The 27,729-nt window shown below is 44.4% G+C and overlaps 1 long non-coding RNA gene across 1 annotated transcript; it reads left to right on the plus strand.

The window, feature by feature from the left end:
• The first annotated feature begins 22,080 nt into the window (after positions 1–22,080).
• Positions 22,081–26,706, plus strand: LOC309341441. The gene is made up of 3 exons (XR_014156343.1): positions 22,081–22,266; positions 22,920–22,963; positions 26,545–26,706. It is a non-coding gene; the product is annotated as an uncharacterized lncRNA (long non-coding RNA).
• Positions 26,707–27,729: the final 1,023 nt, after the last annotated feature.

Here is a 27,729-nt window from a genome sequence, read left to right on the forward strand (position 1 = left end):
CCTGCGAGTACTCAGGTCTCTCCTTCTCTCAGACCTCAGTCTCTGCAGCTCGGGAGTTGTCGGTGGGTTACTAGACCCAGGGGCCGCCTCAGCCTCTCCTGACCCAACTGGTAGTGGAGCAGCTGTGAGTGATGGCCCAGCTGAAGGCAACGAGGTAATCCCCACATCTGGAGCCAGGGCAGGCTCAGGCCCCTGACTCGGCCCAGCTGGTGCTTGTTGCAGGGGAACCTGTGCAGACTGGGGCCCTTAAGAATCAGGCCCCAGACTAGGTTCAGCTGCCGCCTGAGGCAAAGGATCCGGTGCGGACTGAGACTCCTCTGACTCCGAGTCTGAGCCCGAGTCCCAGGCCATCACATTGGCCAACAAGATGCCTCAAGCACAAGAGCACTTTCCCCTCCTGTGGTTTCCAGCAACTGGTATCTGGAAGCATTGTTGCCTCCAACTGTGAAGGTAGACCGTAGCCTGTTAGTTTCTGTTTCTCTCACTGAGCAGCTGCTATAGTCACAAGACTGTGTTTACATTCCACAGAGTCCAGATACTGTTGGATTCTCACAGGAAAGGGAGACTGGATGTGACGTTCACTGGTTTCCTGTTTCTTTGTTCTGTCGTCTCTTTGCTGGGAGTTGCTCTCTGCTCTCACAGAGGCAAGATGTACATTTGTGTGTTCTCGGTATAGCTTAGAAATAAAGCTTAGCAATGTAGCACCATACCTGCTTCATCCTTTCATTTGCGGACTGGGATTAAACTCTGCTGGGCTCAAGTCAAGATGAGCCATATCAGCTCGAGGGCCGGAGCTGAATAAACTAATAACCAGTAGCCATCAATAGTCCTCTCCTCCACAAACTCAAAAAAAGATATCCATAAATCACTGTCATTTTTTTCCTGAATTGCTCCACCTATCATAATCAACTCACTCTTTAGTGGAAGGATGGGGAACCTGTGGTCCTCCGGTTGGACTCCAACACCCATCAGTCCCATCCAGCATGGCCAAAGGTGGGAGCGATGATGGGAGTTGTAGTCCAGCAACTTCTTGAAGACCACAGGTTCTCCATCTGTTCTTCGGCAGATAAATCATTCAGGTGCTCAGCCTAGCGTTCCAGGATGATAATGGGCCAGTCACAACTTCCAAAAATGGCAGTGCAATTCCTCTTTTTCCACCCGCAATGTTCTACCCACCAAGTAGCTGGAAAGGCAGTGCGCTGTTACAGAGACCAGCAATATCAGACTATTTAAAAAGAACTCCACAAATAATATGCCTTTGTTTCTTTGTAGACGACAGTCAAGAAGCGGCACTGGTTTTGTAACCGTTAAAAGCATGAATTATATGTGGCTGGCTTTTGATTGCATGGCTTGGAGTAGGCAGACAAAGAACAACCAAGGTCAGCCTGCAGGGTAGATGTCCACAGAAGAGTTGCTTTTTTAAAAGGGGGGGGGGGAGAGAGAGAGAGAGAGAGAGAGAGAGAGAGAGAGAGAGAGCGCCTTTTTTCAGTTCTTCTTCCAGAAGGCTCCTTTGGAATATCAACTACTTTATCCTTACACTTGGGAAGGACACTTGGAAGTCGTTTCAAGGACACTTGGAAGGACACTTGGAAGTCGTTTCAATCTTCGGTTAGCGTGGTTCGTGCTACAGAGGCTCAACTATTTGCTTCCAGAAGTCCCCATTCCATGGGGGCTTATGGGGATATTGGCACAGGACAGGGATAGTAAATTGAGCGATTTCTTCTGATTATACATCAGGGAAGGGTTTTCCCCCCCTCCCTGCTCATTTCCTCCAGCAGCCAAAGAGGATATGTCCCATTATGTTTTTATCAACAAAAATCTTGCTTATCTTTAAGTTTTTTAATGATTTGTGGTGTGCATTTTGGAGACTGAGATCAAAAGTTTTTATGGATCAAACATATGTTTAGGGCTATAAGATATTTGTTTTCGGGGGGTCTGTATCGCACCTCATGAGCTCTGCCGCTTTTCATATTTTAAGTGCTCACCGGCCAAATTAATACACTATATTACCACGGGAAACTCTCTATCTGCAAGAGAGAAAATTAAACTATTTGTCATTTATCGGAGCTCTTGACTTTCATCCCAAGAATGTAAAAATGGCACAAATGTGCCTTCTTCCACCGCACCTTGCTGCAAGAGATGGCACTTAACTAAAATGTTGGACTTTCTATATGCATTAAGAAGGTACACAGTTTGTGAAGCTAAATATGCTTTTTAAAAACCCTGACATTTTCCTGCTCAATGCAACGTTGGCCTATATTGTGTAGTTCTGGATATTGTTTCCCTAATTACCATTTAATTTTCACCAAACGAGTCTTTAAAAAATGTAAACGAAGGAGCAATTAGGAGATGGAAAGTAACGGTCGTGTGGCTCTTAACCCTGAGCAAAGAGTGGTATTCAATTAAAGTTTACTGGAGGTAGATCCATTAAATTCATGAACATGTCTTTAAGTCCATTAATTTCAATGGCTCTCCTCTGAGGAAAACTTAGTTGGATATCACTAAATGCTAGTGAACAGATGAACATTATAAATACCTCAGCAATACTAACATTTGGTAAGCTGTTTGTTTGTTTTTCGTTCGTTTGTTCATATGTATGTATGTATGTATGTATGTATGTATGTATGTCTGATTGATTGATTGATTGATTGATTGATTGATTGATTGACTGATGTCTCATTCTATTTCATGGGCTCATGGCAGCTGATGGCAGTTTTCCCTAAATTGTAATAGTTTTGTCCCCAAGTGCATCACAGTCATAGGAAATCAAATGGTTAGTAATAATAATAATAGTTTATTATGTATACCCCACCCATCTGGCTGGGTTTTACCAGCCACTCTGGGCGGCTCCCAACAGAATTAAAAACATAATAAAACATCAAACATTAAAAACCTCCCTAAACAGGGCTGCCTTCAGATGTCTTCTAAAAGTCAGATAGTTGTTTATTTCCTTGGCATCTGATGGGAGGGCATTCCACAGGGAGGGTGCCACTACCGAGAAGGCCCTCTGCCTGGTTCCCTGTAACCTCACTTCTCGCAGTGAGGGATTCGCCAGAGGTCCCTCAGAGCTGGACAGAACGATGGGGGTGGAGACGCTCCTTCAGACATACTGGGCCAAGGCCATTTAGGGCTTTAAAGGTCAGACCAACTCTTTGAATTGTGCTCGGAAACGTACTGGGAGCCAAATAACCAGGCTAAGGATAGGGACATGGGAGAGAGAGAGAGAGAGAGAGAGAGAGAGAGAGAGAGAGCGCACCTGCTTTCCAGGTTTAATCCTCAGCATCTCTAGGCTGAGCCAAGAGAAACCCCTGACTGAAATCCTGGAGAGCCTCTCCGCCAGTCTGTGTAGACAACATTGAGTTAGATGGACTAATGAGTCTGACTCAATAGAAAGCAACTCCCTGTGTTCCAAAAACACCATCCAAAGCTCAATGATTTATACAGGCAGTCGCATGCCAAATGTCAAATTTTTTGAAGAGGTGCTGCAAAGTGGGCTGGGAATTTAAAGGATCAAAGTTCAAATGCAGTGGCGTCTCTAAAGCTCTGCCCAAGTGGACAGCCATTCCAGGGCCTTGGTTGGAGACCTAAGTGCCGTGTAGTGGTTACAGCGTCATACTTGGAACCGGAGGAGCAGTGTTCAAATCCCCACTCTGCCATGAAGCTCACTGGGTGATCTAGGACCAGTCGCTGTCTCTCAGTCTAACCTACCTTACAAGGTAGCCGTGGAAATTGAAGGTGATGGGGGAGAACCATGCACACCATTTTGAGCTCCTTGGAGAAAAATGGTGGGATAGAAATACAATAAATAAAGAAATAAAATGAGGGTGTCCCTCTCTTCCTGCAGCAGTAGGAGTACCTGTCAATGCAACCTTTAGAAAAGGTGTTGTGGAGTTGAGTGGGTGTGGTGAAGATTAGTTCTCCATCCCAGGCCAAGGAAGTAGGTGGATCTTCACTCCCAAGCCCTCTTCCACTCCAGCAGTGATGCCAAATATTAATAGTTTCATTGGGGAATGTGCTGAACAGACAGGAAGGACAGGAAGCTTAATCACAAGCTTAACACGAGTCAATGGAGTGATGTGGCAGCAATGAAAGCTCATGCTCTTCTAGGCTGCATCAACAGAAGTATTGTGTAAAGGGAAGTAATCGTCCTACTCTATGCTGCCTTGGTCAGATCACATCTGGAATACTGTGTCCAGTTCTGGGCACCACAATTCAAGAAAGATATTCACAGTGTGTGCAGAGGAGGGCAACCAGGATGATCAAGGGTCTGAAAACCAAAGCTTATAAGGAACAATTGAAGGAGTTGGGCATGTTTAGCCTGGAAAAGAGGAGGCTGAGAGGAGATATGATGGCCACTTTCAAATATCTGAAGGTCTGTCACATAGAAGAAGGAACAATCTTGTTTTCTCCTGCTCCAGAGAGTAGCACAGGAACCAGTGGCTTCCAGTTACAAGAAAGAAGATTCCGACTAAACTTCAGGAAGAACTTTCTGATGGTAGTGGCTGTTTAACAGTGAAACGAGCTCCCTCAAAAGGTGGCGGACTCTCCTTCCTTGGAGGCTTTTAAGCAGAGGTTGGGTATCCATCTGTCATGGGTGCTTTAGTTGAGATTCCTGCATTGCAGGGGGTTGGACTAGATGACCCTCGGTGTCTATCCCAACTCTACAATTCTATGATTCTAAATGTAACTCTGTTCCAGGTGAGTTATCAATTGTATCTTCACCACAAGCTTGTCCTTATTCTCACAAAAAGAATGGGGGGGGGGAGCACCATGTAGGAACTAAGTCTGCAACTCTAACTCTGCTTACTTGGGAATTATCCCCACTAAATCCAACAGGACTTACTACTGGAAATACATTCAACATAGCATAAGCGGGAATGTTGTTTCAGTGCAATCATTTCTCCTTCTGCAGCGATGCAATGGTGGTCACGATTTCGTCCCTCTTGGGAACCTTGTTTCGCCTTCTGGCATTGACTTCAGCTTTTGAAATCAAATATTTTCAGTAGAAAGCATTCCAGCAAGGAGCGCAGTGCTGGCATCTCCGACTTGAAGGGTCAAGCAGCAATGCTGTAGTCCTTGAACAGTCTGAGATTCACTGCTATATGCAAGGCAGTGATCTGTATCTAGGGACGTGCAGACAAGCTTCTCTAAAGGACTACACAGTATGTATCCAATTAATCACAAGGAAGGGAAAGGAGGGGGAACAGTAACCGCTGCAAGGTTTTAAAATGATGACTTTACCGTTCAGCTTAACAGACCACCTCTGAAACATGTGGGTGGCTGAGCCTTGTAGGGAGGGTAGACCTGGAAAATGTTGGTGAAAAACCCAGTAGAGACAGCTGGGGGGGGGGCAGGCGGTGGTCCTGCTTTCCTGCCCATTCATCCCTATTTAATTTTGGCAGAAGAGGAGAAATTCCTTGAAAATCGCTGCTCGGTGTCCCACCCGACCCCACCCCCATCCATCCCCCCCTCTCCCCACCCCCCCTTTCCTTTTTATTTCTGTTTTCTTCTCCCCCTAATGCCTCAACAAATGAAACGGATTTGTAAAAACGTTACATGGAAGAAGAAGAAGGAAAAAAAAATACGAGGCACTACCCTTCTGTAAAACAAGAAAATCCTTAATAATAATAAAAAAAAAAAAAAAAATCGCTGCTCGGCCTTCAGTCTTTGCTTCCAGCGTTTACCACTAGATGGGGAGCTCGAACGATCAATAATAATAATAAATTACATTATAGCAAAGGTACATTGGAGGATCAATTGAGAGGTCAGTGGGGGAGTGGGGCTTCCTTTGGCAAACTTTGGCAAACTGGGCATGGAAAGATGTCAGTTTTTAACTTCATTCGTTTCTTATTTTGCACTGCATGGAAAGGGAGAAGATCTGAGCCCTGGTTGAGGTGAAGGCTTTTCTTTGGTCCAAACCTGGTAGCTTTAGAGGTAGTGCCAGTTTTGGCTTGTTCATGTCCACAGAATGGAAGATGTCAGGATCCCCAAGGATATGATCTAAGGTAAAAAGGTAAAGGACCCCTGGACGGTTGAGTCCAGTCAAAGGCGACTATGGGGTTGTGGCGCTCATCTCGCTTTCAGGTCGAGGGAGCTGGTGTTTGTCTACAGACAGCTTTCCGGGTCATATGGCCAGCATGACTAAACTGTTTCTGGCGCAACGGGACACGTGACAGAAGACATATGCCTTTACTCTTCTCCAATTGTTTATCTTGAGCAATGCAACTAGGATCGCGATCAGAAGCGGCATCAGGGAGAGCCAAAAACTCACTCAAGGGCTTTCTGTCCAGTGCCCCCACCCCTCCTGATTTATAGGCATCCACGGACAAGGCAGCATTTTCCCATCCCTTGGGAAAACCCGGGAGGCTAATTACTCCCATCATTAGCCTCTTAATTACCTCGTGTGAGCTGGAGAGATGGTATTGTCGGCCATCTTCCAATGTGCCCCTAGCGGCCCCCTTCCATGGTAACACCGTTTACCTTCCTGCTGCAGCAGTACCTATTTATCTACTTGCACTGGTGTGCTTTTGAACTGCTAGTTGGCAAGAACTGGGAAAGAGCAACGGGAGCTCACCCCGTCATGGGGATTCAAACCGCCCAAGAGGCTCAGTGGTTTAGACCACAGTGCCACCCACATCCAGCGGACATGCTCTACGGGGAACTGCCTTCCAGTACCAGGTCAACTGGCAGATCAACTCATGATGATGGAGTGTGCATGAAATGAATAGATGATAGATGATAGATAGATAAATGATAGATAGATAGATGATAGATAGATAGATAGATAGATAGATAGATAGATAGATAGATAGATGATAGATAGATAGATAGATGATAGATAGATAGATAGATAGATAGATAGATAGATAGATAGATAGATAGATAGATAGATGATAGATAGATGATAGATAGATAGATAGATGATAGATAGATAGATAGATAGATAGATAGATAGATAGATAGATAGATAGATAGATATAGATAGATAGATATAGATAGATAGATGATATAGATAGATAGATAGATAGATAGATAGATAGATAGATAGATAGATAGATGATAGATAGATAGATAGATAGATAGATAGATAGATGATATAGATAGATGATAGATAGATTAGATAGATAGATAGATAGATAGATAGATAGATAGATAGATAGATAGAGATAGATATAGATAGATAGATAGATAGATAGATAGATAGATAGATAGATAGATGATAGATAGATTAGATAGATAGATAGATGATAGATAGATGATAGATAGATAGATAGATAGATGATAGATAGATAGATAGATAGATAGATGATAGATAGATAGATAGATATAGATGATAGATAGATTGATGATAGATAGATAGATTAAAAATAACATGCAAAATTGCATTATATTATATCAGGGGACCTTGCTGAAGAATTTTCAAGGAATGATTTTAAAAGAAACATTTTAAATTGCTGCAGATGTGTGGAGAACCAAATTCAAAAGGATGAGAAACTGCGAGAACTAAGACTGACCAATCTTTCCATCCCTAGCTGAGACTTGTATAGCAATGTCTCTGTAGGTCAGCTGAATGACTGGCAAGAGTTTTGTGATGCTCTGCAAGGCTGCATCACATCTCTGCACGGCTCCCACTAATGAACTAATGAATTATTAACTAATGACTAACCAGCTAATGAAAAAGACTCTGTATCCATTTTAAATACACACACACACACACACAAATGATCAGTATTCAGATTTCCATAACGTAAGCAAAAATTGCAGCCACATTTTAGTTCTGCACACAGTCTCCTTCCAACATCCACAAACAGCAAAGCAGGATAGAGATACATTTGCATGACGAGAATCCCAAGACTTGAGTCTGTCCTCTCCTCTTGTTGCTGGTTCAGGTGATAGAGAACTCTGTGTAAGTCACCGTTGAGGAGGCTATCAGTTTCTGGAAATCTCTTTCAATTTGCCAGCCTGTTAAATGTAAAATGAAAGCATAGAGAACATGTATCAACATAGTGTTTGAAAACCAAGGTACCACTGTAGATAGATGATAGATCGATATAGATAGATAGATGATAGATAGATGATTGATAGATAGATAGATAGATAGATAGATAGATAGATAGATAGATAGATAGATAGATAGATATAGATAGATAGATGATAGATAGATGATAGATAGATAGATAGATAGATAGATAGATAGATAGATAGATAGATAGATAGATATAGATGATGATAGATAGATAGATTAGATAGATAGATGATAGATAGATAGATAGATAGATAGATAGATAGATAGATAGATAGATAGATGATAGATAGATATAGATGATGATAGATAGATAGATTAGATAGATAGATGATAGATAGATAGATAGATAGATAGATAGATAGATAGATGATAGATAGATAGATAGATAGATAGATAGATGATAGATAGATAGACAGACAGACAGACAGACAGATAGATAGATAGATAGATAGATAGATAGACAGACAGACAGACAGACAGACAGATAGACAGACAGATAGATGATAGATAGATATAGATAGATGATAGATAGATAGATAGATAGATAGATAGATAGATAGATAGATAGATAGATATAGATAGATGATAGATAAATAGATGATAGATAGATAGATAGATAGATAGATAGATAGATAGATAGATAGATAGATAGAGATAGATAAATGATAGATGATAGATAGATATAGATAGATAGAGATAGATGATAGATAGATGATAGAGATAGATGATAGATAGATAGATAGATAGATAGATAGATAGATAGATAGATAGATGATAGATAGATAGATGATAGATATCTTGTTCTTCAATATATTTCAAACCATTTATTTCAAACCCAGTGCATTAGAGGCTGAGGGTCATTCATTAAAACGAGTAAATAAAAGAGCAGAGTTTGCCCCACATGCTTGTGAACTGGAAGACCCACACCTGCACTGTGTCAGCAACCAGCTGTTCAGGCTGTGATCTGGGGAGGCACAAAGTAAAGGAGAGATGAGGGGTCACAGCTGACTTTGCACAGCCTGCCACTCACGCCACTGGCATGCAGGTCACGCAAGCTGCATCCTCCGCAGTTTCCTTTCACTCCTCGTCCCTTCAGGGTTAGTAAATAACAGACCGTGTTGCTGCTGAAAAGCATCGCAAAGGAGAGGTTATGTCAGGCTGGTGTGACTGGCGATCAACCCGGCTGTGCACTGCCTGGCGCACAGTGCTTTTATCCTGTAAGGCACATGCAAGTCACTGACTGTTGCTGGTGGAGGAGAGGAAAACTGGGCATGTGGTTAATGTTAATGACGCCTGAGGAATTCTACCTGCCTGCACACTGTCTCGCCAGAGTGGTACATGCAACATGCCCTACGTGGGGCTACCTTGGAAGGTGACTCAGAAACTGCAGCTAATCCAGAATGCAGCAGCTACACTGGTGACTGGGAGCAGCTGCCAGAACAGCACTGGTCCTGAAAGACCTACATTGGCTCCCAGTATGTTTCAAAGCACAATTGAAAGTGTTGGTGTTTGAGTTGTTGTTTTTTAAAGAAAGGCTCACCTGTAAATGGCCATGCCAAATTTAACTGTTGCATCTGAAGCAGATTTTTTTTATTATTAATTGGAATTGAAATTGCAAGACCTCTGGCTTTTCCATAGGGCAATGTGGGTCTCACAGGGCAGAAACAGAACCTGCCACCCAGTGAAGTTGCATAAACTCTCTGTCCATCCATTTCCTTCTGTCTCCACCAAGGCAACAAAGGTTGTACAGCTGAGCATTTATTTATTTATTTTTGCTGGTTCCCAGATTCCTTCTGCAGCCTAAAATTAAGCCACAGACAGATTGTTTGGGAGAATCGAAATGGGGGAGAAAGTCCCATATGCTGTGGGGGGTGGGGACTGGATCTGAGCCGAAAAATTAATAGAAACAGTTTAGATGCTGGCTTGTTACCATCCCTAATTAATATTTATACGCCAGTTCCAGAGAGATTGTTGTTTATTTAACAGCATCTCTGCAGTTCTTAATACAGCTGTGTTCTTGCGGAAGCTTCACTTAGCATAGCTTTTAAAAAACCCACACAACTCTGTTTATGATACTGAATTGTTTTAAATGAGATTTGAAAATAAAAAGCTAAGGTGGCTTTGTACACATCCTCAACATGTTGCGCACACCATTATTGTTGCATTTCTAACCCTGCCGCCCCCAGAGTGAGGCTCCTGCTATAGAAAGGAAATGCTCATTTGAAGCTGTTGTCGCATGTTGCCACGGTAACATGCTCTTATGCACTGCCCCGGTGCCTAGGCAAAGACGTCCTATATAACAGCTCTTGATCCCATGACTTGTGCAGCCAGAAACATGGGCAAGTCATAGCAGACAAAAGAAAATACTAATGAACACAGGTAGAGGTAAAGGTAAAGGACCCCTGGATGGTTAAGTCCAGTCAAACGCGACTAAGGGGTTGTGGCACTCATCTCGCTTTCAGGCCAAGGGAGCCAGCGTTTGTCCACAGACAGCTTTCCGGGTCATGTGGCCAGCATGACTAAACTGCTTCTGGCGCAAAGGAACACCATGACTGTTATGTATTGGGTTTAACACATTTTATGTTACAAGACACGTTCTAACCAATCGCAGAAGCATTGGTAGACGAACGTTCTAATGGCAAGTAAGCGCATGCTCTTTCAACTGTCAACAGTCAATTCATGCTTGTGATTATTATCGTGTTGTCCACTCAGTTTGGTTCTTGTGTTCCTATGAGTGAGCTGTTGTCACTGACAAATGCTGATTAAACTTAGTTGAGGAACTTATACTGCCTTGGGATTCTGACTTTTTCCAAACATTTAACAGTGACAGAAACCCAAGAGCATGGAAACGCCGTTTACCTTACCGCCACAGTGGTACCTATTTATCTACTTGCACTGGTGTGCTTTTGACCTGCTAAGTTCGCAGGAGCTGGGACAGAGTAATGGACGCTCACCCCGTCGTGTGGATTCGAACCGCCGGCCTTCTGATCGGCAAGTCCAAGAGGCATTCGCTCCCACAGCAGGCAGTGATGGCCTCCAGTCTGGATGGCTTTAACAGAGCATAAGACAATTCATGGAGGTGAGGTCTGTGGGTAGCTACCAACCCTCAAGTTCTACCTCCACTGGCAGAGGCAGAATCCTGCTTGCGGGCATCCCTTGGGCATCTGATTGGCCACTGAAAGAACAAGATGCTGAGCTAGATGGGCCACTGCCCAGATCCAGCCGGCTCTTCTCATGTTCTTATGTTTATATTCTTACCATCTCTTCCTGGATTGTACCACTTCACTGCTGCTGGAGGGCTGCACAATTGTGTGCTGTTTGCATGGTGAGTTCCCGTCCCCCCCAGTGGAAATAAAGACACATGACACAATTATTTAAGGCTAATGGGCTAAATATGGCCACAACTTTATTGGTTACAGGTGATGAGCGGTATTGGCTTAGGTATTAGTCCTAACAGACTATCCGGCTTCAGCCCGTCTGCTTGAAGTCTGGGAAGGGTTAACCACCAGTAGCGGGAGTCCTGCTGATGCAGGAACAACTGGTATGCGGGAAAAGAGGGAGATCCCCGGCCGTGCCTGCGTTTAAATTGGGTGGGCCATGCCCCCAAAGTCAGCTGATTGGCTGGCCAGGGGATGTCGCGGCCGGGGATTCCCCCAATCGCGCGGGGGCTGGGCTCCAGCCTCTATACGTGTGTGGGGGCCGTGACTCCTGCAATCCCACCTCCTTTGTAGGCATAAGTGGCTTTCACATCAAACCTGGTCATGGAAAGGAAACAGATCAAGGGGCTCTGTTTCCAGGCTTGCATTCATTCTTATGTGCTACTTTTCTACATGCAACATTTGATACCTCAGATCAGTCAAACATGATTTTCTCCTCACCTCCATATTGAAGTGGCTCAGTCCCAAGAAGGCTGTATCTTATTCTAGAAGAACTCACCTTCATATTTAGGTGCTCACAACTGGGGATGGATGGATCTGTCCATTTAAGTTTCTCTCCGAGTTCAGTTCTCCATATCAGTTTGTGATATATATATAAACATCCATAGAAAATTCATCAACATTCTAGTGAGACTTTCTCCTGCTAACACACATTTGCGTATGCTATTTTACCTAGCACGCAGCTTTCCTTGATGTAATGCATTTTTCCACATAACAAAAAACTTTACCCTGATATTCCACATTTTTTGTACATGGCTGGAGACCTGCGTTGCAAAATTGACCAATGTTCTGAATCAATACAAGGAAGCTTTTTATGGTGCCATTTGGACCATTAACTAGGCTACCACCATTAAAATGCTCAACCTTTCCTCCACAATCAATATTTGTGTTTAATTTCCTAAAACAATAAGCATCTTCTCTATAGCACGTTGTCTGCTGGGCTTTAATCCACTTGTTCAGAGACATGTTAGCTGAGCCAAAGTTGTGTTTAAAATCAATTAGGCCAGAGGTGGAAAAAACTTTTGGCTCCCAGCTGTTGCTATATGACAGTTTCCTTCATCCTTGATCATTGGTCATGCAGGCTGGAGCTGATGCGAGTTGGAGACCAGGACCACCTTGAGGGTCACAGATTGTCAATCCCTGATTTAGGCTTAAATTCATCGTGATGAATATTCCCCCTTGTTTTCAGCAACACCTCAACTTGACTAACTTTCTCTGGATCTGACCCCTTAAACTTTTCCAAATCAGATTCCCTACCCTTGCCTGAGCATTTTCTCATTTGTCTAAGTCTTCAGGGAGGCACTGCGCTCATAATAAAACATAGTATTTCAATTATTGACTCAGCAGTGCTGTGGAGAGCAAAATAATTATCTTGCTTGGTTTATATGCACCATACCCATCTTCCTCATCTTTCTTGTCACTGGCCTAGAATGCAGTATCTAAAATCCATGTAACATTTGTTCCAGTTCACATTAAGGCATAATTACTTTCTGAATCAATTGCAACCCATTATTTATGAAAACTCCAAACTTACTTATGCTGGAGTTCTTCTCCGGTATAAGGCAACAGGTGTCAGAAGCATACCCCTTCACCTCCTTCTTCCATAATCCAGCCTGCCTTCTGAACTAGACCTAATTCAGCCTCTACAGCAGACATAGGCAAACTCATCCCTCCAGATGTTTTGGGACTCCCATCATCCCTGGTCCTGTTAGCTAGGGATGATGGGAGTTGTAGTCCCAAAACATCTGGAGGGCCGAGTTTGCCTGTGCCTGCTCTACAGGAATAAACCATAGTTCTGTTGCTGAGATTGAAAGGTAAGAATTCCAAACCCAAAACACATCTGTTTGTCATGTGACAAAGACACATGAGAGCAGAAGCAGCAAAGCAGGCTGGGAAGTGCTGGGACGGGACAATCATTTGGGTCTACTAAAGTTATTCAGGCCTAACTGCTAACTGTTGAGTCACTCTGACACGTGACATAGCAGCCACTTTCTCTTCTGGGCTCTCTGTAAGATGTCAGTGAGAGTCTGTCTACTTCAGTTGTGAGCAGAGTCAGTATGTAATCTCAGTCAAACTGTTTGGAACCATGTTGTCTATGAAAAAGTTTATTTTAATTCAGTAAAGCTTTTATTCTTTAAAACTCTGCATTATTAATTTACGCTGCGCGTCACTCTTTTCTTGATTCTTATGTCCCACCGTGGTCTCTCAAAAAACTTCTTGATGTCATAATTCACAACCCAGGGACCTTAAAGAGCATGGTAAATGTCAGGAACTTGTTGTACACAGAAGAATGTTGGGAGGAACCAGCTGAGAAACCCCCCAGGGTAGAAGACTCAGAGCCTGGGAATTGGTGGTGGGATGACGATGAATGGTCAGAGGGGAAAGAGAGAGAAGATGGGGAGGTGGTGTCAGAAGATGAAGAGATAACAGGGGGAGTCTGTGGCATAAAAGAATCCTTATGCATTCAGTGTATTAATACAAAAAGATTCATAGTGGTTGTTCCCTGCGATCTCTCTTGTTGTGGTTGCAACCTACAGGAAACAAATGCTCCTGATACCTCACTCCTTGTGATACTGCACCAAGGCCAACCAATGGTCTCTCCATTCTGGATTCCCTGATTTAGGCTTCCACAACTTGCTAAACACTACCTACTTGCCACATATGGAAGCCCTGGATTGTATGAACAGTGGGGTTATGAAGTGTCCAGAAGTCCACAAGGCATGGCTGGTGAGGGAAATGTGCCCTGCTTAGTGAGAGCCAGTGTGGTGTAGTGGTGAAGAGCGGTAGACTCCTAATCTGGGGAACCGAGTTTGCGTCTCCTCTCCTCCACATGCAGCTGCTGGGTGATCTTGGGCCAGTCACACTTCTCTGAAGTCTCTCAGCCCCACTCACCTCACAGAGTGTTTGTTGTGGGGGAGGAAGGGAAAGGAGAATGTCAGCTGCTTTGAGACTCCTTAAAGGGAGTGAAAGGCGGGATATCAAATCCAAACTCTTCTTCTTCTTCAAGTAGGACAAATCTGCATAACAAAGCATTAGCAATTCTGCTCAAAGTCCCTAGTAAGAGTCTATATCAGAAAGTCCTTTACTATAAATGTTTCATTTCTCCTGCTACTTGTACAGAGCATTCCTCTGCCAAAAGGAACATTGTCTGTAGACGGTTGCTTCATCTAGCTCAGTATTATCAATGATAGATGCGACTCTGTGGTGTTTCTGACTGGGGGCATCCCCAGCCCTATCTGGAGGTGTTAGGGATTGAACCGGGAACCTTTTGCATGCAAGACACATCACCTACCGCTGAGCTATGGGTCTTCCTAGTGGCACAAAGCAGATACTGCCTCTCATATCACCTGCTATCCAATCTTTTCAACTAGAGATTATTGGGAACATAGGAAGCTATCTTAGACCAAGTCACCCCCTTGGTCCATCTAGTTCAGTATGGTCAACACCAACTGGCTGTGAGACTCTGGGGTTTCAGAAACAGGACAGTCCCAGCCCTACGTAGAGATGTTGTGGACTTTTTAAAATATATTCAAAGCATGTGTTCTATTGCAAAGCTATGGATCCTCTCCAGGGAGGTCCTCCTGCTCACCCTTCCCCAACTATGTCAACTGATTTGTCTCGATAGCTCAGATGGTTAGAGCATGGGACTCTTAATCTTCAGGGTTGTGGGTTCGAGCCCCACATTGGGTAAAGGATTTCTGCAGTGCAGGGGGTTGGACCTTTGTGGTCCCTTCCAACTCTACAATTCTGTGATTCTGTCTTGGCACGATGCACCTATGTCTTACCTGTACAAGCAAGCCTATCAGTACATCACAAAATATCACCTTGATGCAAGAAACCCTTTGATGATCTCCATTGTACATTTCTGCCGCTGCCATCAGTCTGCCTCAAGGAAAAATTAGTTGTCTTCCATGCTCTTCCAGGAAGAACGCATTTTAAGTTCTGAAAGGTTTCCTGGCACATCCATTTACCCTTGTTCCCCTCCCACTACTACCATCATCTCCCTTCCATGGGGAGGAAGGGATGACAACATACCATAGGCATGAAGAGGCATGTCAAAAACTTGCATTAAGAATTAAAAATGAATCAGACCTGCTTAGTCAATAAGCAGATCCACGAAACATTACAGTGATATAGTACCTTGCCTACTGGGTAAGCTCAACTGCCCCTCAGGTATTTATCCTCATAAATTTTCAGTGGGCTGGTTAAAAATTAATAATGGTACTTCTTTCCACTTTGCTTTTTGACTGCACTGTAGGCCTCGATGCACTTTTGAGACAGGAGGCAGAGCTGGATTTTCTGAATAACAAAACCTAAGCCCACATTCTGTAGGAAGAGATGCAAACTCTACAGGGATATAGACTGAATAGGGCATGCCACAACTAGCTGAACAGGTTCACTCGTATCCATGCATCTTATCTAGAAATCCTTCTCCTAATTTTTCTTGTCCATCTCAGTCATGGCTCCTCCTCTCTCTCACTCAGCAAGAGCCTGCCTTTGAGGCTTAGTGGTTTGGCCTCCTCTGCCCCTCAATATTGGGGGGGGGAAGGCTGAGCCCCCTGCTAAAGAATATTGAGGGGGCACCTCCACCCCCTGGAGTTGGTGTACCTCTTAGTAGCCACAGTTATTTAAAACTGTGTTTTAATGCTCTAAAGATTAAAGGTAAAGGACCCCTGGACAGTTAAGTCCAGTCAAAGGTGACTATGGGGTTGCGGTACTCATCTCGCTTTCAGGCCAAGAGAGCCAGCATTTGTCCGCAGAGTTTTCCCTGTCATGTGGCCAGCATGACTAAACCACTTCTGGCACAACAGGATACCGTGATGGAAACCAGAGTGCACAGAAACGCTGTTTACCTTCCCGCCACAATGGTACCTATTTATCTACTTGCACTGGCATGCTTTCAAACTGCTAGGTTGGCAAGAACTGGGACAGAGCAACGGGAGCTCACCCCATCGTGGGGATTCGAACTGCCAACCTTCTGATTGGCAAGCCCAAGAGGATCAGTGGTTTCAACCACAGCGCCACCCACATCCAGCGGACATGCTCTATGGGGAACTGGCTTCCAGCACCAGGTCAATTGGCAGACCAACTCATGTTGATGGAGTGTGCATGAAATGAATACACAGAGAGAGTGGTACCTCGGGTTAAGAACTTAATTTGTTCTGGAGGTCCGTTCTTAACCTGAAACTGTTCTTAACCTGACGTACCACTTTAGCTAATGGGGCCTCCTGCTGCCACCACACTTTCTGTTCTCATCCTGAAGCAAAGTTCTTAACCTGAGGTACTATTTCTGGGTTAATGGAGTCTGTAACCTGAAGCATCTGTAACCTGAAGTATCTGTAACCCAAGGTTATATATAATAATAGGCTCAATGTGGTTTAGACCACAGCCCACATACTTTACCTTTTTAACCTTTTAATGCTGTAATCCACCCTGAGACCTTGGGGTGAAGGTGGCACTACAGATTTTGGCACTGCAAAAAAACTGGCTTTGCAATGAGATGTGGCAGCAGACACCGAATATGGACAAAAGATCTTTGCATCCTTTTCCTAGACTTCGAAGGTGTCGTGCAGGGTGGGATCAGGTCATCACTATTAGTAAAACACAGAGGCACGTCCATCTAGATGCATCCATTTCCTTATTTCCTTATTGTGCATTTCCATATGCACAAGCCCCACATCCCCCCCCCAAAAAAAACCCCACTTGGGAGTAACCATGCAGGTGACTTGGGTGCTCTCTATCACATCTTCGGTATCACATGTGGAGCAGCTGCGGATGACTGCAGCTCAAAGCGTGCTTTTCCATAAGCAACATCTCCTCAGATGAAAACGGCAATAAAGATAATGTATACCAATTGCCTTTTAAGGGAGCAAATAAATGTCTGTTAAATAAACTCTATAGCATAAAAAAAGAATATTTGTTATCAACAGCTGGCAGACAACATGTACACTCATGCTTGCAAATATACATTGCATTCCGAAGGCTCATTTGCACAGCTTATTTCTAATTTTTAATTTGCAAAAGCTGTTGATATTTCCAGTACCTCATTAGCATAGACTATATGCTCTGTAAATTATACAGTCTGCGCTACAGAGAAAAGAAATTGTTCAAGGACATTCTAGAGGGATGCCGGCGTATAAACAGATATTAAGCATCAAGGCATCTGAACGCCAGCTCAGCCTCCACCAGCCAACCTATCTTCTGCTGCACTGCGATTAGGAAACATTTGAAAAATCTACAACTCTCAGGGTCAGGGGAGAATGCATGAGAACCTTACATCACAAAAGTACACAGGAAGGTTTTGAAAGCATGCAATTCCTCATCACCACCCAAAATCCACCCTAATCTGTATTATAGTTGCAGCAATGGTCTCCCAAACTGAGATCTGGGGAGGGGAAAGTTTGCAAGCCCTCCAAATCCTCTCCAGCTTGGATTACAAACTGAGATGGAAAATTATTTTCAGTTTCTCCCCTGGCGATTCCTACCTACCCACTCCAATTATTCCACACATGTTGTGTCTTTCCTAAGGATGTGCAAATCTGGCAGTTTCAGGTTCACTCAGTTTGTCTCAAATTTTCCACATCTTTTTATGGTTATTTTCCCATGAAAGTTCCCATGAAATTTCACCAGCATTTTAGTGTAACCTCTCCTATCATACACTTTGCAAATGTGCCAAATACTGCACCTTTAAAAAACAACAACTATGTGTGTTTTTTGTATGTTGTTTTCATGCACACTCTGTCCCAGGATATGCATTTTTTTTAACACATTAAAGGTAAAGGTAAAGGGACCTCTGACCATTAGGTCCAGTCGTGGCCAACTCTGGGGTTGCGGCGCTCATCTCACATTATTAGCCGAGGGAGCCGGAGTACAGCTTCCAAGTCATGTGGCCAGCATGACTAAGCCGCTTCTGGCGAACCAGAGCAGCACACGGAAACACCGTTTACCTTCCCGCCAGAGCGGTACCTATTTATCTACTTGCACTTTGAGGTGCTTTCAAACTGCTAGGTTGGCAGGAGCAGAGACCGAGCAACGGGAGCTCACCCCATTACGGGGATTCAAACCGCCGACCTTCTGATCGGCAAGTCCTAGGCTCTGTGGTTTAACCCACATTTCAGGTATTTAGAATATGTATACTTCACCTCTCAATCGAGTGATTCTCAAGGCAGCTTACAAACAGGTAATAATAATAGTAATAAAAGGCAAAATCATGGTAGTCCCCACCCCCAATAATCCTCTGGCTGATGAGTAAAGGCAGAGCATGCTTGTTCTACAGTCCAAGCTGCACATTTTTCCTGATTTCCTCCTAGCAGAGGTGGGGGACATTTTTCAGCCCAGGGGGCCACATTCTCTTGTGTTCAACCTTCTGGGGGCCAGTGGTGGATGTGGTGAGAGGAACAATGGACACAGTTCTTCCCTTCCGTCAGGCATATTCCAGCCATGCAAGAGCCAGATGTTTTTAAACACATGTGAACACTCCTTGCCACTCAGCCAAGGAAGAGAGGCATGATTGCTGTCAAAGGACATATTTGGCCCAGGCAAAAGCACCCAAGGAGGCTCTGGAGCAGAGCTGGTGACAGGGGGCGTCCTCTTCACATTACTTGATTGTTGTTGTTGTTTAGACATTTAGTCGTGTCCGACTCTTCGTGACCCCATGGACCAGAGCACGCCAGGCACTCCTGTCTTCCACTGCCTCCCGCAGTTTGGTCAGACTCATGTTTGTAGCTTCGAGAACACTGTCCAACCATCTCGTCCTCTGTCGTCCCCTTCTCCTTGTGCCCTCCATCTTTCCCAACATCAGGGTCTTTTCCAGGGAGTCTTCTCTTCTCATAATTTGGCCAAAGTATTGGAGCCTCATCTCCAGGATTTGTCCTTCCAGTGAGCACTCAGGGCTGATTTCCTTCAGAATGGATAGGTTTGTTCTTCTTGCAGTCCATGAGACTCTCAAGAGTCTCCTCCAGCACCATAATTCAAAAGCATCAATTCTTCGGCGATCAGCCTTCTTTATGGTCCAGCTCTCACTTCCATGCTTGATTAGATACCTCTTTTGCAAAATTCAGAGGAGTGCAAATTTCAAAGGCTCTTACTGTTATGTGGGTCCACCTTTAACTAAATCAAATATCTCCCTCCACCCTTGTCTCTCCTTAAGGAATTCTTTGACCTAGACCGGAATGGTTCTGGTAGTAGCTAGCATTACCAGGGAGTTTGCTTCCAAGTACGTCCTTAAGTCTTGAGATGAGGTTGCACTTATTATTATTTTTTTTAAAAAAGCTTAGCTTTTCATAATATAAACTAAGTGGTTGTGGGAGCAGCTAAGCCTTGTGGTAGGATATGAAAGACAGGAGCTTACTAACATCTTCCCTGAGTCTGTACAGACCCCACTTCTCTGCTGTTTTACATTTTTGTTTTCTGTAGTAAAATAAAAATAAAAAATCATCCTGTGATCTCATTTGAGCAGAATGCATTTTGTTCATTGGAGAAAGTCCAAAAGCAGGAGACCGACATTGCTGATAAGCTTCAAACTGCCTTAGTGATTAAGAACATCTCAAATGTCAGGCTGTGAAGTTTGGGATTTGACCCCTTGTAGAAGCTATGAAAACAACCCACTGGTTAAAACAAGGGTGGGGAACCTCAGATCCATGGGCCAAATGCAGCCCTAAAATTCTCTCTGACTGGCCCCAGGCCACATGCCACACCAGCTCAGGCCCCCACCACAGGCACACAGCATGCCCAGACGTTTGCTCATGAGGAAAAGTGACTCACATAGAATCATAGAACTGTAGAGTTGGGAAGGACCCTGAGGTGACCCTAGTCCAACGCCCTGCAATGCAGGAAACACCCCTGAGCACTGGTCCTGCTATCTAGGGATGGTTGGCATTGTAGTCCAAAAACAGCTAGAGACCCAAGTTTTGGAAACCTTCTCTAGACTGAGACATGACTGAGTAAGGAACAGTTGGACTGAGCAAAAGGAGACAAGTAAAATAAGCCACTGCTCAAAATTTCTGCATACCCCACAGGGGAAGTTCAGGTTACCTCATGAGCACTGAATCACAACCCAATTGATCCAGTTTATCCAAACTGATTGTTTCCCGTGTCTTCTTCCTCGCATCCCTTTCTAGCCAAGCAGCCCGGTGTCAAAGTAATACTCTACAGCTAACACCCCTATTGAGAAGCTGTAAGTCTGTTTTGAATTCTTTTAGGCCCTGCAGATAAATGAGGTTGTAGCACATTGTGACAGAGATTTTAATGAGTTTCTATTTACACCTAGACTTTCGTTGTTGTTGTTAGGAGACTGAGAACAATTGTACAAGCCAAGACATGATGCAAGCTTAGCACTTAGAATATATTAATAGAACTGGAATACTGTGGAAGTGTTAACAACTTTTATGATCTGTAGCATAATAAGGGGGAGGACCCGATACCATTAATGTCATTTTGTCTTCTGTTGAAACTTAATTTGATACGGTTCTTCACAAATTATCCTTCGACTTTGCCCATTCTCTTTGTATCCACCTCTTCTCATATTTGAATAATGTAAGTGTTTCTTCAAAGGCTGCGTCCACATGGCAGCTTACTCCATTTCCCTGACGTTTCCCTAATTGTTAATTTCCACATAATGTTTCAGCTTTCACATGACATAAAAGCCACTCCTGGGGTGAAAAAATGGAATATAGTACATGTTTGGCGTTTATTTCTGTGCCATTTGATTCAACTGGGGAAAACCACATCTGTTTGCAGCCCCCTTGACCTAGAAAATTGTTGGGAGCAAAATGATGAAAATTGGGGCGGTATATCAGTAAACAGTTCTTCCCTACTGTTTTCCTGGAAGAATCAGAGGGGAACAAAAGCAGGCATTGAGTAACAGTGTTGTCCAGTGATAGCTGGTTAAAGTGTGGTGCTGATAACACCAAGGTTACAGATTTGATCTCCGTATAGGACAGCTTCATAGTCATGCATTGCAGGGGGTTGCACTAGATCAGGGGTGTCCAACAGGTCGATCCCCGGATGACTGTGGTCGATCATGGGATCCTTAACGCTCACGTTGTTTAGAATCATGTCTCTGCCCATTTCCCCCCTCTGTCTTTCCTTGCGTCGCGGTTAGGGTGCGTTCCTTTGTTGCCTGCTGTAGCGCTGCGTTCGTCTGTTAGTGGCTGCATTATTGGTGAGCGATTTATTTTAATTAAGTACACTTACTGTTTAAAAAGAGGGACACGGGTGGTGCTGTGGTGTCAACCACTGAGCCTAGCGCTTGCCAATTGGAAGGTCATGGTTTGAATCCCCGTGATGGGGTGAGCTCCCGTTGCTCGGTCCCAGCTCCTGCCAACCTTGCAGTTCGAAAGCACACCAGTGCAAGTAGATAAATAGGTACTGCTCCAGTGGGAAGGCCAGATTCCCCCCCCCCCCGGGAGTAGATTGCAATCTCTTGGGAGTTGGACGTCCCTGTGCTAGATGATCCTCAGGGTCCCTTCCAACTCTAGGATTATATGACATTAGTGTCACACTCCACCAGAGGAACCACCTTCTCAAGATGTTTGAGGGGGCCCAACACAACATCCTGACATCAAACATACTCGACATTCTGACGTCTCTCTTGCAACATTCTGATGTTGCAAGGAGCCAGGGGGAAGAGCCAAATGCCCTCTGATCATTGAGGGGCCCCAGCCCCCTTAAAATCATGCAGGGGGCCCAAAGTGCCTTGGCCCCCAGGAGCTTATACCCTCTGCCCGCTGGTGTGAATGAAATTTAGCTCGACAAGCTGGTATTTCAGCCAAAAAACACAGTTGCATAATGCAACAGGTAAAGGTAAAGGGACCCCTGACCATTAGGTCCACTCGTGGCCAACTCTGGGGTTGCGGCGCTCATCTCGCTTTATTGGCCGAGGGAGCTGGCGTACAGCTTATGGTCATGTGGCCAGCATGACTAAGCCGCTTCTGGCAAACCAGAGCAGCGCACGGAAATGCCGTTTACCTTCCCACCGAAGCAGTACCTATTTATCTACTTGCACTTTGACGTGCTTTCGAACTGCAAGGTGGGCAGGAGCAGGGACCGAGCAACGGGAGCACACACCGTCGTAGGTGATCGGCAAGTCCTAGGCTCTGTGGTTTAATCCACAGTGCCACCCACGTCCAATGCAATAGATACTGCGGTGCAAAAGGAATATTAGCAAATGGGACAGAATTGCCTGCACCATAATCAGGGGAACTAATGAAATATTCTCCATGTCTGAATGCACTCTTGGGTCCAGGGACACGGTTTTTCCTGTTATTTTTCCATCTGTAAGAGAAATCGTTCATGTAAAAAGCCAGGAGTGGGGAAACTTCAAAGGGCAGGGCCAGATTAAGCCCTCCAAGGGTGCTAGACTAGATGGTTCTTTAGTCTTATGCCATGGGGCCGTTCTTATGCCCTTCCAATGCCACCAACATTTTAAAACCAATTTATTTCCTTTTCCATTGCAGGCAAGGCAGCAGAATGGCCCAGTGTCTTCCCTCACCGTATCATTGTAAACCAACAAGTTTATTTCACTTTTGACTTTTATTTTCTTTACCATTGGCTATTTAATTACATTTGCTCCATCTTTCTGAGCCAGACACTCTGACACTTTAAAAATATTAGGTGTTATAAATTAGTATGATTTCCCCTCCCCCCCCCATCCTAAACTTGTCCTAACCTATCTTTAACTGACATATAATTCCGCCTAATGTATATGGGCCAAGCTGTCTCATCTCGCAAGTTGTCACATCGGCTTGTTATAAGTGGCATAACAAGATGTTTTACAACCTGGAGGTGTTTCTGTTTGCAAATTAATATACGGCTTTAAAGGGGGGGGGAGTGGGGAAAGGAAGATTAATCAGATTAGGCAACTTTTTTTTTAGGGCAAAATAATTTACCAAAAATAGAACAAAAGTGTAACTTGCTGTTGCTTGCTGCTTTTGCAAAAGGGCTCAGAGGAGCTAACTAATTGCCCAGAACAACAGATTGCATCACTTTTCATGTCTGGATGCCATTCTCAACACTCCCCCACCCCCCCTTTTTCCATCCATTGTATCGTCAAAAGCTTTCTGGCATACATTCCCTGCACCAGAGAGCTCCACTGGGTACCTGCCCAGGCCACCCAGGCTGCGTCCAGTACAGTGCTAAGTAGCTATTTCCACTGGTGAAAGGGTTGATGCTTTCACAACAAAACTTTCCTCCCTCTCCTCCCCCTGTGTGCCCCCCAAAATCTGCTCTGGAGGCTCCCCAATCCTCTGCAGAAGATTTGGGAAGGGTGCTGGAATGTGGGGCAGGAGAAGGGGGACAAGTTCTGTGGTGCAAGTGTAAGTATTTGCATTAACAGAATTGGTGCACTGGATGCATTCCCCTCCAACTTTTCTCCGGTGAAAATAGAGAAAAGTGGGACATTCCAGGATCAGATCAGAAACCGGGACAGCTTCTGTAAATTGAGGACTGTCCTTGGAAAATAGGGACACTTGGAGGGTCTGGAATACCAACACTGAGACTCTGAATTTTAGTTCCTTCAATCTCCCATTTTTCAAGGAATGTAGTAATCGGAGTCCAGTGTGGTATAGTGGTTAAGAGCGGTAGACTCGTAATCTGGTGAACCAGGTTTGATTCCCCGCTCCTTCACCTGCAGCTGCTGGGTGACCTTGGGCCAGTCACACTTCTTTGAAGTCTCTCAGCCCCACTCACCTCACAGAGTGTTTGTTGTGGGGGAGGAAGGGAAAAGGAGATTGTTGGCCGCTTTGAGACTCCTTCGGGTAGTGATAAAGCGGGATATCAAATTCAAACACTTCTTCTTCTTCTTCTTCTTCTTCTTCTTCTTCTTCTTCTTCTTCTTCTTCAACAACAACAAACGAAAAAACCAGGTCTTGTCTTCCAGGCTGGCTTCTGGTCCTCCTCTGAAGAGACACTTACTGAGCACACTCCACTCCTCTGGAGAGAAGGGGAGGAGGAGCCGGTTGATAGGACCCTGCTGATTTTACAAGATACGCTTCTGCTCTTAATGATGAGGATAACTGACATCTGCATACAGCAAAAGCTGCATGTCTGGGGGGGGGGGGAGCATTCCACAGTTTAGGGGGTGCTACTGATAAAGGCCAGTCATGGGCCATCACACTCACATGACCTTCTGAGGGTGGTGGAACTTCCAAGAGGACCCCATCTGTCCATCTTAACACACCAGAGGGTCTGTAAGAATAGAGGTGTTCGTTCTGATACAGTGGTACCTTGGGTTACAGCCGCTTCAGGTTACAGACACTTCAGGTTACAGACTCCGCTAACCCGGAAATAGTACCTCGGGTTAAAAATTTTGCTTCAGGATGAGAACAGAAATCGCGCAGTGGCATGGCAGCAGTGGGAGGCCCCATTAGCTAAAGTGCTACCTCAGGTTAAGAACAGTTTCAGGTTAAGTACGGACCTCCGGAATGAATTAAGTTCTTAACCCGAGGTACCACTGTATTTGGGTCCTAAGTGGCTTAGGACTTTATACACACCTCATTTCTGTGTCTGCTTCAACCTGTTGTTTTTTTTAATTTGTGTTTTGACTGTTCTCAGCCATTACTGGACCTTAGGAGGAAGAGCAGCAACCCCCCCAACATTTCTCTGATGAAAATAGGGACGTCCCATTCCATAATGATAATTTTACTATTTATACCCCACACACATCTTACTGGGTTGCCTGCCCCAACGACTCTGAGCAGCTTCCAACATATATAAAAAACATAATAAAACATTTTTTTAAAAAAACACCTTACGTATACAGGATTGCCTTCAGATGGCTCGGGGGTCAGATAACTCCGTACATTCCAACATTTCTCCATTGAAAATAGGAACATCCTAAGGAAAAGTGGGACATTCCGGGATCAAATCAGAAACCGGGATGGCTTCTCTAAATCAGGGATGTCCCTGGAAAATAGAAACACTTGGAGGGTCTGAGGCAGGTTAACAACAACAAGAACAATGTGAACACTGTGAATTGAGCCTAGAAAAAAAAGAGCTGTGCAGTTTTTTAAAAAATTTCCCCCTCCCAGTCCATGTGACTACAGCTAGGTTTTGGGTTAAGAGGGAGCCTGTTCCCCATTCGCTCTCACGTTTTTCTACTGCATTGTAGAAGAGTTTGGATTTGATATCCCGCTTTATCACTACCCAAAGGAGTCTCAAAGTGGCTAACATTCTCCTTTCCCTTCCTCCCCCACAACAAACACTCTGTGAGGTGAGTGGGGCTGAGAGACTTCAGAGAAGTGTGACTGGCCCAAGGTCACCCAGCAGCTGCATGTAGAGGAGCAGGGAAGCGAACCCGGTTCACCAGATTATGAGTCTACTGCTCTTAACCACTACACCACACTGGCTCTCTCTTGTGTTATGGTTCGTAACACTCTTTTCATTGGAGTCCTTGTTTCAGAGGATTTATCTTGCCGTGAGAACCGCGGTGTCTAATAAAGCAGGATGGAGAACTCTGAACAAAATAAATAAATAAACCGTGCCAATCTCAGGCCAAGCCAGGAATATCCTGGGGGATATTTCATGCAGGTGCATTCATTTCTTTATGAATTCCAAATAACTTTATCGAATAGACCTGCAAGCTAACCCTGGTGCACATCACTTGCCCTGGCCCCAATGAGATCGACTCGCAGAGGATGTCCTTGGTTCGGGCGTGGAATTAATGCATTAAAGTGGTTAAGGCGCTTAGACGTTTAACGGCACTTTGGGCTATGTGTGTCCCCTAAGATGGATAGAAGGCCCAAGGTTATGGACAGCTGTTGAAAATGCAGAGCCTGTCATATTTCTCTGCGGCCTCAGTCACTTGGTACACTATCAGTATAGAGTTCATTATTCCGGAGTGCTTTGGGACACCTTGAAAATGAAAGGCACTAGATCAAACCATCTTTCATTCTGCCGAGACATTGTAGAACAAACTTTCTTCTCGGGGAACAATCCCTGCTGGCCTTTTCTCTGTCTGTTGAGTAAATTCGGTGGCTAATGTATCTTGTGTGCATTGACAGAATCAACACAGAAGCTATTGTTTTCGCCTTCTCTAGCATGAACTCGGCTCCCTCCCCCACCCCCCGCCTTCTTTCTATCTAGGCAATCACAAAGAGCTGGACATGAATAAAAATCGCATATCAAAAGCCGATCCCTCTCCTTTCTACACGGGAAGGATTAAAACAACATCAGTAGAGGTCCCAAGAAAGAACATTAATTTGCTGGAAAGGTGGCAAATTAAAGCTTCAAAAATCTGGATGCTGGTTTTAAATAAATTATAAATTATATAAATAATAATAATAAAAAAAAATTATAATAAAAAAAAACAGTAAGTGCTACACGCTTACCTGGGAGAAAGACATTCTGAACTTAAGAAGACTTGTTTCTGAGTAGATGCACTTAGGATTGCTCTGTAAGAGCTTTGTTCCATTAAGGCATCTCCGAAACATAATCGAATGGACAAGATAAATAATCATATGTACCCACATATGTTCCTGTATTGTAATCTTTGCGAAGCTGGTGCTCCCCTCCCCAATCGAGATGTTTTGGACTTTCACTCCAAACACCCAAGAGCCAGTGTGGTCAATGGTCAGGGATGATGGGAGTTATAGTCCAAAACAGCTGGGGAGAAGCAGGGTAGATTAGTCCTGCACTACACCATGATTGCTCAAGACATGATGGTTTTTGTTATGTGTCACTAAATCTAGTCCTGGTTACGTCTACACCAGCAGTCCCCAAACTGTGCTCCATGAAGCACCTGGAGCTCCTCAGAGCATCTCCAAGTGCTCCGCGAAGAGATTGGAATGAAAAAATAAATAAATATGTGCCTTTGACATAAGGGCTCCATCCATGCCAAATTTCTCTCCTGAAAAGTGCTCCAGAGCTCAAAAAGTTTGGGAACCACTGGTCTACACTATGGATTTACAGAGAGGTCCTAGATGTGAGGACTCAGAAGCAAGCCTAGTGTGTTCGATGGGAATTTCTCCCTATATAGATATGTATAGCAGACTTCCCCAACCTGCTGTCTTCCAGATAATTTGGGTGGCAACTCCCAACATCCCTCTCCATTGGCCGTGTTTGGAGAAGGCTGCTCTAGTGGGAAACTTGAGGAATCTGACACGTGTGCATTTCTCGTACGAACCAACGTGGTCTTCAAGTCAGAAATTCTTCTCTAGCTTGGACTGGAACCCAAACCAGAGAGGAACAATTGGAGGAGTGGCACATAGTTTAGAATGCCGGTGGGCACTGCAAGAGTGCCGAATCGATATTCCAAATCGGGTAATTGTG

The sequence above is a fragment of the Podarcis erhardii genome, assembly GCF_964252035.2.
Source record: "Podarcis erhardii genome assembly, chromosome: 4".
In the NCBI taxonomy this organism is placed as follows: Eukaryota; Metazoa; Chordata; class Lepidosauria; order Squamata; family Lacertidae; genus Podarcis; species Podarcis erhardii.